At 29.6% G+C, this 11,681-nt stretch overlaps 1 non-coding gene across 1 annotated transcript; it reads left to right on the top strand.

Moving 5' to 3' along the window:
• The first annotated feature begins 1,620 nt into the window (after nucleotides 1-1,620).
• On the top strand, nucleotides 1,621-1,727 carry LOC120070375 (small nucleolar RNA R71). Its single transcript, XR_005479871.1, has one exon. It is a non-coding gene; the product is annotated as a small nucleolar RNA R71 (small nucleolar RNA).
• Nucleotides 1,728-11,681: the final 9,954 nt, after the last annotated feature.

Here is an 11,681-nt window from a genome sequence, read left to right as displayed (position 1 = left end):
CACCTTTTCAAGAAAACTTCTCACGATTGTATGTCTTGCGATCGCAACTTCAAGCGCGCTGACGCATTATGCCTTTGGATCGCAATTTCATATGCGCCATCGCATTGTACCTACACAAAATAGGTAAAGTAACTGCTTTTATGCGATGAGCGCTCGAGATCACAATTCCTTTCAGTTTAGTGCTTTTCGGACATGATATTGCCTATTTTTCCATCGCATTCTCTCATTGTTTTACTTATTTGAGTTGTAATAACTTGTATTTCTAGCAGTTATCACACCCCCAAATTTAAAACAATGTTTGTCCTCAAACATAAACTAAAGATTTTCTTTAAAAATTCAACCGCCTTTACTCTACCTAGACTTCTCAAGGTGCCTTATTCAAATTTCATGAACTAATGCCTTCTTAATTTCTATCCTGATCTCTTCCTAAAATATTTCTAACCTTTAGGGACCACAAGTTTAACCTTAAAAAAAATATTTACTCGATTCTAAGACATCGCATGATTTATATCAAACTTTCTCAGACCAGGGTGTTCGAGTGATTTTGACCCTTGCGCAATTCAGATATTCATTTTGTGATCTTGCATTGATCCGTGTGCCCAGCCTTCGTTTTGGCTTGCCCCCATGGGTGTCATGCGGACATCCAACTACGGACAAGGCGCTCTTTCTCAGTCAAAACTCATGCCCATCTCTTTATTTTGCAACGGAGTTGCGATCACTTAGTTTATGTGTTGATCACGATTCCCACCTTCGTTTTTGCTTGCCCCCACGGGTGTCATGCGGACATCCAACTACGAGCAAGATTTGATCTCAACGTTAAATTTTATTATTATTATTATTTTAATTTTTAAATTGAATTTCTAAAAGTAACAAGGTTGAAAATAACACTATTAGCACCCCCAAATTTAACACACAGCAATGTCCTCATTTCTGAGAGATGAAATAACTCATGCGATGAACTTAGGAAATTTCATAAAAATAGTTTTGAAGGAAAGTTGGTAGACAGCTAAATTTTAGAAATGTTTCATGAATTGATTGTCTTGAAATTAATTTGACTCTAGTGCATGCGGTAAGAAATTAAGGCATGAATTTCATCATTGAAGTCATAATTGGCACAGGGTTAATGCGGCGACCAAATAAAGTAATAAAAAATTCAAGATTGAGTCAAACTAAAAAGGATGCGACAGTAGAATTTAACAATATTAAATTGAAATGCGAGAAGTGCAAAATTGAAATAAGATTAGGCAAGGAAAGACACAACCCCCAAATTTGTTGTCGCCCGCATCATTTTTTATTGCATCCTTTCTTGCGGTGGGCTGATTCCTTGATTGCGATGGGTTGATCGAACCGGTCACATGTTTGAGGTTATCGCATTGCACCATCGCATTCATCTGATCTTGCAAATATGCGATGGCACCATCATTTGCGTTACCTTCTCTAGGTTTTACTCGTTGATCGCTTTCTTGCCAATCTTCATGGTTTTTCGATATGTGATCAAGAATGTTCTTTGCCTCATCATAAGTCTTGTCCAGCAGACCGCCTGCTACTGCCGCATTGGCAACTGTCTGCGATGCAGGATTTAGTCCATGATAGAAAATCTCCATTTGGAGGCAATTCGACAATCCATTGTGCAGACAGTCGTGCACTAATCTCTTGAACCTCGCCCATGCGTCACTGAGTGATTCTTCTTCTTCTTGTTCAAAATTTGTGATTAGTTTCCTTCTTCTGGCATTCTCTATTGGAAGGAAATACTTCTTTATAAACTTCTCCACAACCTACTCCCATGAAGTTATCTCTCCTAGTTCGAGGGAGTATGCCCATTTTCTTGCTTTATCGCATAGTGAAAATGGAAATAGCGTGAATCGAACTTCTTCAACAGAGATATTTGGGAACACAAAAGTGTTACAAATTTCAATGAAGCTTCGTAGATGGGCGTGCAGATCTTCACCACACCGTCCATCGAACTATCCTGCTGTTTGCATCATTTGTAACATTATCGGCTTCATCTTGAACCTTGATCCATCCAATGCTGATCTCATGATTCCTGGGGAGAAATCGTACAAGTTTGGTGACGCATAGTCTCAGATGGTCTATTGCAATCATTTGCCAGTAGGATAGAATTTACCATTATGTTGTTTACATTTACGGCTCTTTCTTCCGGTTGTTCAGCCATTCTATAAGTTCTTCCTCGTTGTTGACGTCTATTTTTCTATCTTATGCGAAATGTTCTTTCGATCTCTGGGTCGTAGTTAGGCTCAGGAGCATGTCCTTCGCTCATGCGACGCTTGCTTCTTCCTTTACCGAAGGAATGGAAATGCACAAAGCTCGAAAGTTGCAAAAAAAATAAAGAGATTTGATGTTAGCGCAATCTATATCGTAGTCCCCGACAGCAGCGCCAAAAACTTGATGCATAGAATTGTGATGTGTTATGGTGTGAATTTGCGATGATGTGTGTTATACGGTGATCATGCAAGTTTTCCTAACAAGATCCAAGCATAAGCCTTCTTAGGTTTCCTGGTAAGTCCAGGGTCGAACACAGAGACTACTAAGTAGATATATGACACTTTTTTATTCTATTGCGGTGGTAAAAATAATGAAGTGGATAATGTTTTGATTTAGATTTTTCCTATGCGACGGAGTTGAATGCGGAGTGATGAAAGTGTATAGTTATGATAAGTATGCGATGAAGAGGTTGAGAAGGGGTTTAGCTAACATTTCCTAAGATTGTGCACAAGTTATGCGATCATGCTACACACAAATATCAGTACTACATTTCTCAATGTAGAATGCCACAATTCCTATTTCTAGGACGCATGCGATACATATGCTAAAATGTCAATAGAACAGGTATTAACCATCGGATTCTCTCATTGTTTTACTTATTTGAGCTGTAATAACTTGTTTTTCTACCAGTTATCAACCAACTGCCTTACAGGTATTATTATTTCTCATGTAAATCAGCCCTCCATCCCACCTCTTGTAGGTACAAAACCACCCTTTAGACAGTGTCATATGGACTGAACAACCAAAATCTATAACCCAAGCTTAAGTTTCCATAGAATTCTACTTACCACACTCTTCAGTTGCTGCCAAGGCATCTGAGTACACAATGGAATTCTCCCCTACAGCTGCCTCTGTCTGTTTTCCTTCTTTGTTCTGTTGGTTCAAGTTTTCTCTTCAAGGCATAACATTATTTCTTCATGTATCCAAGATTATGTCAAAAATGACACTTGATTTTAGACTTGTCACCCCCATTCTGCTTGCCCTTCCCGTTGTTCTTTGTTTTCCCTTTTGAAAACAAACCTTTTACTCCTTGTTGATCTTTCTTGCTCATCTGTAATTCAAGTTCTCTAACTCTTACTGTTGAAATAATTGCTTCTGTGGTGATCTTTTTCTACCATACTTCATTGTTGCTTTAACATCTTTAAACGAGTCTGGTAAGGAGTTTAGTAGGATAAAGACCTCATTTTCTTCCCCAATGTTGTCTCCTATTGATCTGAATTCTAATGACAGTCTCTTGAATTCATTCAAATTTTCAGTGAGGGATTTTGCATAATCCATTTTATATGTGAAAAATCTTTTCCTCGAGAAAGCTTTATTAAGAAGATCTTTGTTGAGATAAATCTCATTTAATTTGTTCCAAAGATCAAAAGCAGTTTGCCGGTCAACTATTTGCCTTAAAACATTATCTGTAACATTTAAAACAATAGTTCCATAGGCATTTACCTCTATTATCTCTTTTTCTACATCTGTGAATGTTTTAGGGTACTTTGTTAGGTCTGTGATGGCCAGAAGTGCCTTTTGTTGTCCCAATACTGCCTTGATCTTAGCTTTCCACAATTCAAAATCTGTCTTTCCATCAAACTTTTCAATTTCAAACCTAGTTGTAGTCATTCTTGAACTTCAAGATTGACTTGTCTGAATCTTTGTGTGAAAGAATTAAAATCTCGGATCAGTCTTGAGTTATGTTTTGTGCTCTACTACCACTTGTGGCCCAAATTAACTATAATTCTCTTGTTTTGCAGACCCATAAATGGTCTACTTCACTTCAAGACTCAGGGAAGACAATATCCTTTGAGCTTCAAAAATTCAATCATTTACCTGTATGCAAGCTCAATCGTGTAGACAATGCTCTAAGGAACTAGACGATAGTTCAATAGTGTAGACGATACTAAGAAACATTAGACGATCGTGTAGATAATGCTAAGAGGAACTAGACGATTGTATAGACAATGCAAGAGGAACTAGATGATCGTGTAGACAATACTTAAGAAGAACTAGACGATCGTTGAGGAAGAAAGAACACAAGAAGTTAAGTGGTTCGGCCAAAGGCCTACGTCCACTGTGCAAAAGGGAGGGTATCTTTATTGCTTCTTCTTTTAATTTTCTTTTACATAATGGATGCACTCTCTCTATATCGTTACTCTCTCAATTTTTTCCTTTTATACAGGTTCTTATTTTCAATGGAAGAAGCTCTTAGTGAGCTGGTAGTTATGACAAAGAAAACAGAAAGAAGAAACAAAGATAAATTGACTACTACTTCTCTTTTTGTCTCAGTACTTTCTGTTACAGATTAAGGTGTTGTAAATTAGTTTCTACCTTATGAGTACTCTTTATTTGAAGTTTAGGCTTGATTCAAGGTGCTTAATTGAGGCTTAAGATTCATTTGGGTAAGACTGTTCATTCCGTATAATTGTTGAGTCTCTGAACAAGGTTTCAAACTAAGCTCTAACATTTGGGACCTTGTTTTTACTATTTTAGGAGCCTCTCGATTAGTTTAGAAGAATCTTAAAACACTTAGGTAAGTAGAATTCTACTTAAAACTCTAACTTATTGTAAAGTATTGGAGTTGAAGTTGTAATGATCTATATTGTAGTGCTTTTTTAGTTCATAAATTCCATTACCTCGTTAAGTTTATTTCTTTCATAAGTTTAGTTTATTTTTTACAATTTCTTTATTCTAAATTCTTGCATAGTGTTTGGTGTAAGATATCATTCTATATATTAATTTTTAAATAATTTCTTAATTAATTTCTAAATTCTTCAACTTATTTGTTTTCTCTCTTCTATTTCTCTTCTATTTCTGAATTGAGTTTATGTTTCACTTATTTGCAAGAGATGTATATTTTTAATTTTGATTCAATTTGGATTCGTGCATAGTGTTTGGTGTTAGATCTCATTCTATTTCATATTCTATTTCTCATTGATTATATAAATTGATTATATTCTATTTCTCTAGATATGCAAGTTAAATATATAAATTGATTATTTTTTGTCTCTTTGATTTTGAGAATGCTTAAACAAAGTTTTATTCAATGTAAAATATTTTGGAAATTTGAAATTGTGTTGCTGGATATGATAGTTTTACTTTTGTGATTGCAAATGTTTTAAGAATCGTGTCATATGTTTTCATGTGTGTTATATTTGGTTACAATTGAACAACAGTAGGATTTTAAAATCCAGTAACTTGTCTTCGTGGTGTAAGTTTCTTTTTTCCATTGAGATACTTGTTTTTTGGCTTGTTTGCTTATAGAAATGAATTGCTATGACTATTCTGTCGTTATGGTAGTCATATTTTTTTTTGTTGAATTTATAATTAGTGTGCTAGAAAACTTTAATGAATGTATTGAAAATAATATGATAATAAGTTGTCTTTTATTTTGATACTGGAACATGTGACTCATAAACAGTTTTGTTGTTGATAAGTTCATGGCTTCATGTTTTTAGCTTTGTTTTTACTTTTGATATCAAATTCTCATTTTCATGCTTGGATTGTTAAATTGTTAAATTGTTCATGGCTCATATAGCCCAATTTTGTACTAGTGTCTTTTCTATTAGATGTGATAAATTTACTTGTTTGGTTTCACAAAACTTGTTTATGGGTTTTCGGTAAGTTGTTTTTGTTTATAAGTTTATAAATTTTTCTAAAGAAATAAAGAAGAAATTTTAAAATATATTAGTTAGTGAAAACATCATGTTGAATACTCTATTGAACTTTTGCAGTGATGTTTACTTTTTAACCGTAGTTTTCGATATGCTAAGAAAATACATATCTTTTTTTTTCAAGGAAAACCTCTAGATTAGCAGGATTTTACTGATATAAGAAGATTCAATTGCATGGTTATTTTAATTTTATTCTTTTTTTTTGTTGAATGTATCTCTATGACCCTCCAAAGTAGACAACTAACTCTCTAGATCTTTAGACTTTAGAGTTTTATGTATATATTGGTCAATATAAATTGTTTATAGTTTAGTTAAATAATTTGTCACTTTCTTTGTCGTGAACTAGTTAGTTTTTGTGTTTGTTTAAAGTTGAGTTGTATATATAATAGCAATTAAGATTTTATTTTATGCATGTACAGATAAAAGCAAAAAAATTATGATTTGTACGTGCGTAAGCTAAAAAAAGAATATATATATTTTTATTTTTCAATAACAAGACCATGACAAACATTTAATAACAGACAAATATCGATAAAAAGTAGGTGAAAACTAACATTAAAGATGATGTTCAATGTCAGTTGAAAATCGACACTAAAGATAGGATAGGATTCATTGCCGATTGAAAACTGACATTGAAGATAATTGGCATTGAAATTTTAGTCATCTATAATGTCAGTTTTAAACCGACATTAAAGACCTTTTATATCATGATCTTTGATGTTGGTTTTGAATGGACATTGTACCCCTATAATGTCATTTATTATTATTATTATTATTATTATAACAAAAAGTCCATTTCATACACCTCATCTCTTAGTATTTATTTCTTCTACTACTAGTACCACCACTACTACTACCACTACTAGCTAAAATTTGATACTATTAGAATGAAATATGTTGAAAATATTCCACACTTTTTCAATTGTGTTTTCTTAGTTTTTTTTAATCAAATGAGACCAAATGGAGAAACAATTTAAAGTTAAAAAAGTTATTGAAAAGTTTAAGCATATGACTAAAAAAGATATGAACACATTGTCGTACTAATTTAAGAATAGAAATTTTGATCTATTTTTTCCATTAATAGTTTTAATAGGCTGGTCACTTTCCAATCTCATGAACTTAGATTGAATTGTTTGATTCTACTTTATTAAAGGAAGCTTTTTATATGTCAAATTCTCGGAAGTTCAATTAGAAAAAGAGACAAACGCGATAACAATTAATATCTTCACAAAATTTCTAAGTAAAAAAGTAAGTGATAATTAAACTCCTTTAAGTATATTAAGGTATTTTCGTATATTTACTCTAGATATGAATCATTTAGTAATGAAGCGAACATCAGTGACAACAAATGAAAGGAAAGGAGAGAGATGAAGAGGGGAAGCATGTTTCCCTAGAGGTGCTTCCCCTCCCTAGAGAGTTAGTGAACAAATTCCTTTCTCAATTGTAATAACAAGTTCCATTGGTTGCATAAATGCAACAACTTAGACCATTTCTTCCTTGAAAATATGGACATCTCTCTTAGGTTTTCTACCACCAAATGAACACTAACACTAACCCTATTTTCTACCATCAACTTAGACCATTTTTTCCTTATCTTGACATCCTTTCACGTTCTATCTTTCGAGAACTGTATTTAATATCCTATTTCGTCTTACTTGAAAACATTTAAAATTATAAATGGAAATATCTTACATCATTTTATCCCTTTTATTACTTCTAAATTTTATGTCCAATATCTAAAATTTAAAATTAATCAAAAAATATATATATTCATACAATCATTTATTTTTTATCCTAGAAAATTATTATTTAAAAGATTTTAAACTGCCTCCAGCGTATTTCATTTATTATGAATTAACTAAATAAAACCCATACAATTTCATGTCATGTTTACTACTTAAATTTAATTAAAAGCATATTCATTTCAAAAAAATATGTTCTGCACGTGTATATATAAAATACATCACAGAGGACAGGTATGTAATTTCACTCGGGCTTGAACTAGTTGAATTGATGATTTTTATTTATTTATTTATTTATTTATTTTTTATTATTATTATTATTATTATGTGTGTAAAATTTCTAGGTTTTATTGGACTTTTGTGTAAATTGGATTTTGAAAATGGTCATCTATGTAGATACATTCATTTTAGTTAAATTACCAATCACAATAATTTGGATGAGTGAAACAAGTCTACAAGGCTAAGGCAACACAACCTAACTCACAAATACACCTCTAAATTGTGGCTTGTTTAATAGACTAATGAAAGGGGTTAAAAGTTATTTTTCAATATTGAGCTTTTATGAAAATAACAATTTAAAATTTATTTTATAATAATTTAATATTTATATTTTTTATTTTACGATGATTTAGTTTCTAAACTTTTAGTGTACGACAATTTAATCTTTGTACATAAAAATTTATAATGATTTAGTTATTTTACAAAAATTATGGTTAAGATTTAATGGAATAAACAATAAATTAATTATGAACTCAAAATATTCATAAGCTACAAATCTTAATTGTTACATAAGAAAAATAGTTAATTAATTTTGATCAAATTTTTATAACATGGATTAAATTGTTACAAATTTGAAAAAATGAAGTCTAAATTGTGACATATTGATTAAAGTACCACGGCTACATTGTTACAAAATCAAAAAGTATAGTAATAAACCATCACAAATTAAAGTTAAGAGATTAAAATTGTTACCTCATGAAATTAAAAAACTAAATTAAAAGTTAGGCAAATTTTATATATCCTTCACCCAGTCATGCATCACTTTTTTTAATTGAGCACATGAGGGATTCAAGTCCTATAACAAACTATGTTTAGATTGACACTTAGGAGCCGTTTCGTTGGAGGGTTTTCTGCATGGGAATTGAACACACATTCAAATCTCATGTTTGTTTCACAGCTAGCATTTGCCTAGAAATAAGCTATTTCCAAACATCCTCATATCCCACAAGATTTTTTATTCCCTTTCAAAACTGTGGTTTTTCTCTTTTCTCCTCTCTATTTTTTATTTTATACATAACTTTAATTTAAATATAGATAATTAATTAAGTAATTAATATTTATTTAATAAAAATAATATAAATATTTATTTTAATAAATTAATAATAATCTATTAAAATATTTACTTAACTTATTTTTATACTAAAATTTTATTAAATGAATGTAATTAGTTTTTTACATAAATTAATAATTTATTAGGCAACACTATCTTAAATATATTTAATTAGTAAACTAGAATTAGTTAAATTTAATTAGTACAAAAATTCATATTTCAATAATTTATTACTTTATTGTTTTTTTAACAACCAGATAATTGTTTATTTAGATTAATTTTAGCTTAGTTATTCATTATGAACATGTAATCAGTATTGATTAATTAATTATTTTTTGTTATTAATTTTTACTACTTCATTCATTATTAGCATATCATATTTACAAAACTTTTTTTTAGTACTCTTTATTAATATATCATTTTTTATATCAATTTTTTACTTTTTTATATAATATATTGTTAATTTAAATATATTTTGTTATATTATTTAATTAAAATTAAAATTACTAATGTTGAACTTAATTAATTATAAAAATGATTAAGTATTAGATTATAAAATTATGAAAGCATTCTCATGCATAACCAAGCACAATCATTTTTTATTCTCAGCCATCCTATTCCCAGACATTTTATTCCCAAATATCGCATCTTATTCCTAGACATTCTTTGGTGGTCATTTAGTTTAAGATTTTATAGATTATGTGAATAAAGAAAGTCTGAAAATAGGGTGCTTTGAAATAAGATATATGAGAATCAAAGATAATTGTATTTGGTTGTGCATGGAAAATGTTATTAGAATTTTATAAATAAAAATTATATGTGTTTGTATTTAATTTATGAAATTTATGAAATTTAGCATGACAATCTCATATAGTTTTATAGACTAATTATTTAAACAGTAAATATCATTCAATATATTGATAAAAATTAATGAATTAAAAATTAATAATAATTTTAATTATAAATATTTGGAAATGGAGTAATCCATAACTAAAATTAACCAATTGTTACATTTAATGAATGTCATATTAATTATAGTCCAATACTTAATCATTTTTAATTAATTAAATTCAATATCAATAATTTTAATTTTAATTTATGTTTAATTAAGGGAAAATTATTTCAAATGGTAATACTGTTGAAAATATTTACAAGGTATAGCAAAATTTTTGAACTATACATCTCGTTCTTTAAGTTCCCATCGACTCTCTAATGAACAATTTGATTCGTAATACTAGAATCATGTCCTTCTCGATCCTGAGAAGATGGGACCACGATTGTTCAAGAGCTGGAATCAGCATTATCAATGATAGACACTGATAGACTTCTATTAGTGTCTATCAATGTCATTAATAGACACTGATAGAAGTCTATTAGTGTCTATCAATATCTATTACTGATAATTCTAAAATTTTACTATATTTTGTAAATATTTTGGTTCATTTTTCTATATTTAAAAACAACCATTTAATTAAATAACATAAAAAATATATTTTAATAAAGAATATACTATACAAAAATTGAACAGAGATAAAAATATAATATGTTAATAAATAATATTAATAAATATTACAAAAAAGTTTTATAAATATAATATATTAATCAAGTAAAATTAATTACACTAAATAATTAATTGGCTATAAATAATCAATAAGTAATTCATTATGATAATTGAAAAATGAAAATTATTGTACTAAATCGGTTTAACTAATTAAATATATTTGAGATATTGATTATTAATTAATGAAAAAAATAGTAAAATAAATAACTGTATTCATTTAATGAGTTGATTTGTAAAATTGAATTAAGTCTATTATGTTAATGAAATATTATTTAACTATTCAAGTTAAATGATTAATTATATTGATTTTGGTAAATTAATATCAATTAATTTAAATTAACTAACTATATTATAAAAAAGTAAATGAACGAGTAGAAAAAGAGAAAATCCACCCATCTATAAGGGCATGGAATACCAGATCCATAGAAAACACATGGTCTGGAAATGTAGTAATCTCATGTCCAATCCAAAAACCTTGTACCAAGCAAGAGTATAAAAAAACACTTACCAATTTGAAGGATTGAATCCCGAGCGGAATCGATCGAATGCTATCTTAATTTTGTTTAGAATTTACAGCACATAAAAGTAGAACATACAACATTCACAATGTAGTAAACTAGGCTAAACAAGAAACACAGGGAAGAAGAAACGTACTGTTGAAGAATACTTCTTCAAATCTTCTTCAGGGTTTCACAATTTGCAAGATCCCTCTTCTTCTGAACTCCTCTCATATATAGGGGTACTTCCAAAATGTCTTTCTTTCTATTCTCTGGCAAGGAACCGATTTCTGGAGACCCCTCCTTTTTTAAAGAGACAAGAAAATTTGGCTGTGGAGGAGAGTTTTACAGAAAAACCTTTTCTCGGCCAAACTTGAGAGAGATTTGAGAGGAAGAATGAGTTTTTCTATTATGCAAAAAACCGATCTCTCAAAGAATAACTTCCCCATTATTTAACGTGAAATGGGATTGAGAGAAAAATCACTCACTTCACTAATTAATTTAATGAAACAAATTTGATTTGATTTGATTAATTATTAATTACAATAAATAATAACAAACTTTAATTAATTAATTTATAAAATTAATTATTTAATATTTAATTAAATA

The sequence above is a fragment of the Benincasa hispida genome, chromosome 1 (genome assembly GCF_027475165.1).
Source record: "Benincasa hispida cultivar pf3 chromosome 1, pf3_genome.v1.1, whole genome shotgun sequence".
Classification (NCBI taxonomy): Eukaryota; Viridiplantae; Streptophyta; class Magnoliopsida; order Cucurbitales; family Cucurbitaceae; genus Benincasa; species Benincasa hispida.
This window is presented reverse-complemented; position numbering and strand designations above follow the sequence as displayed.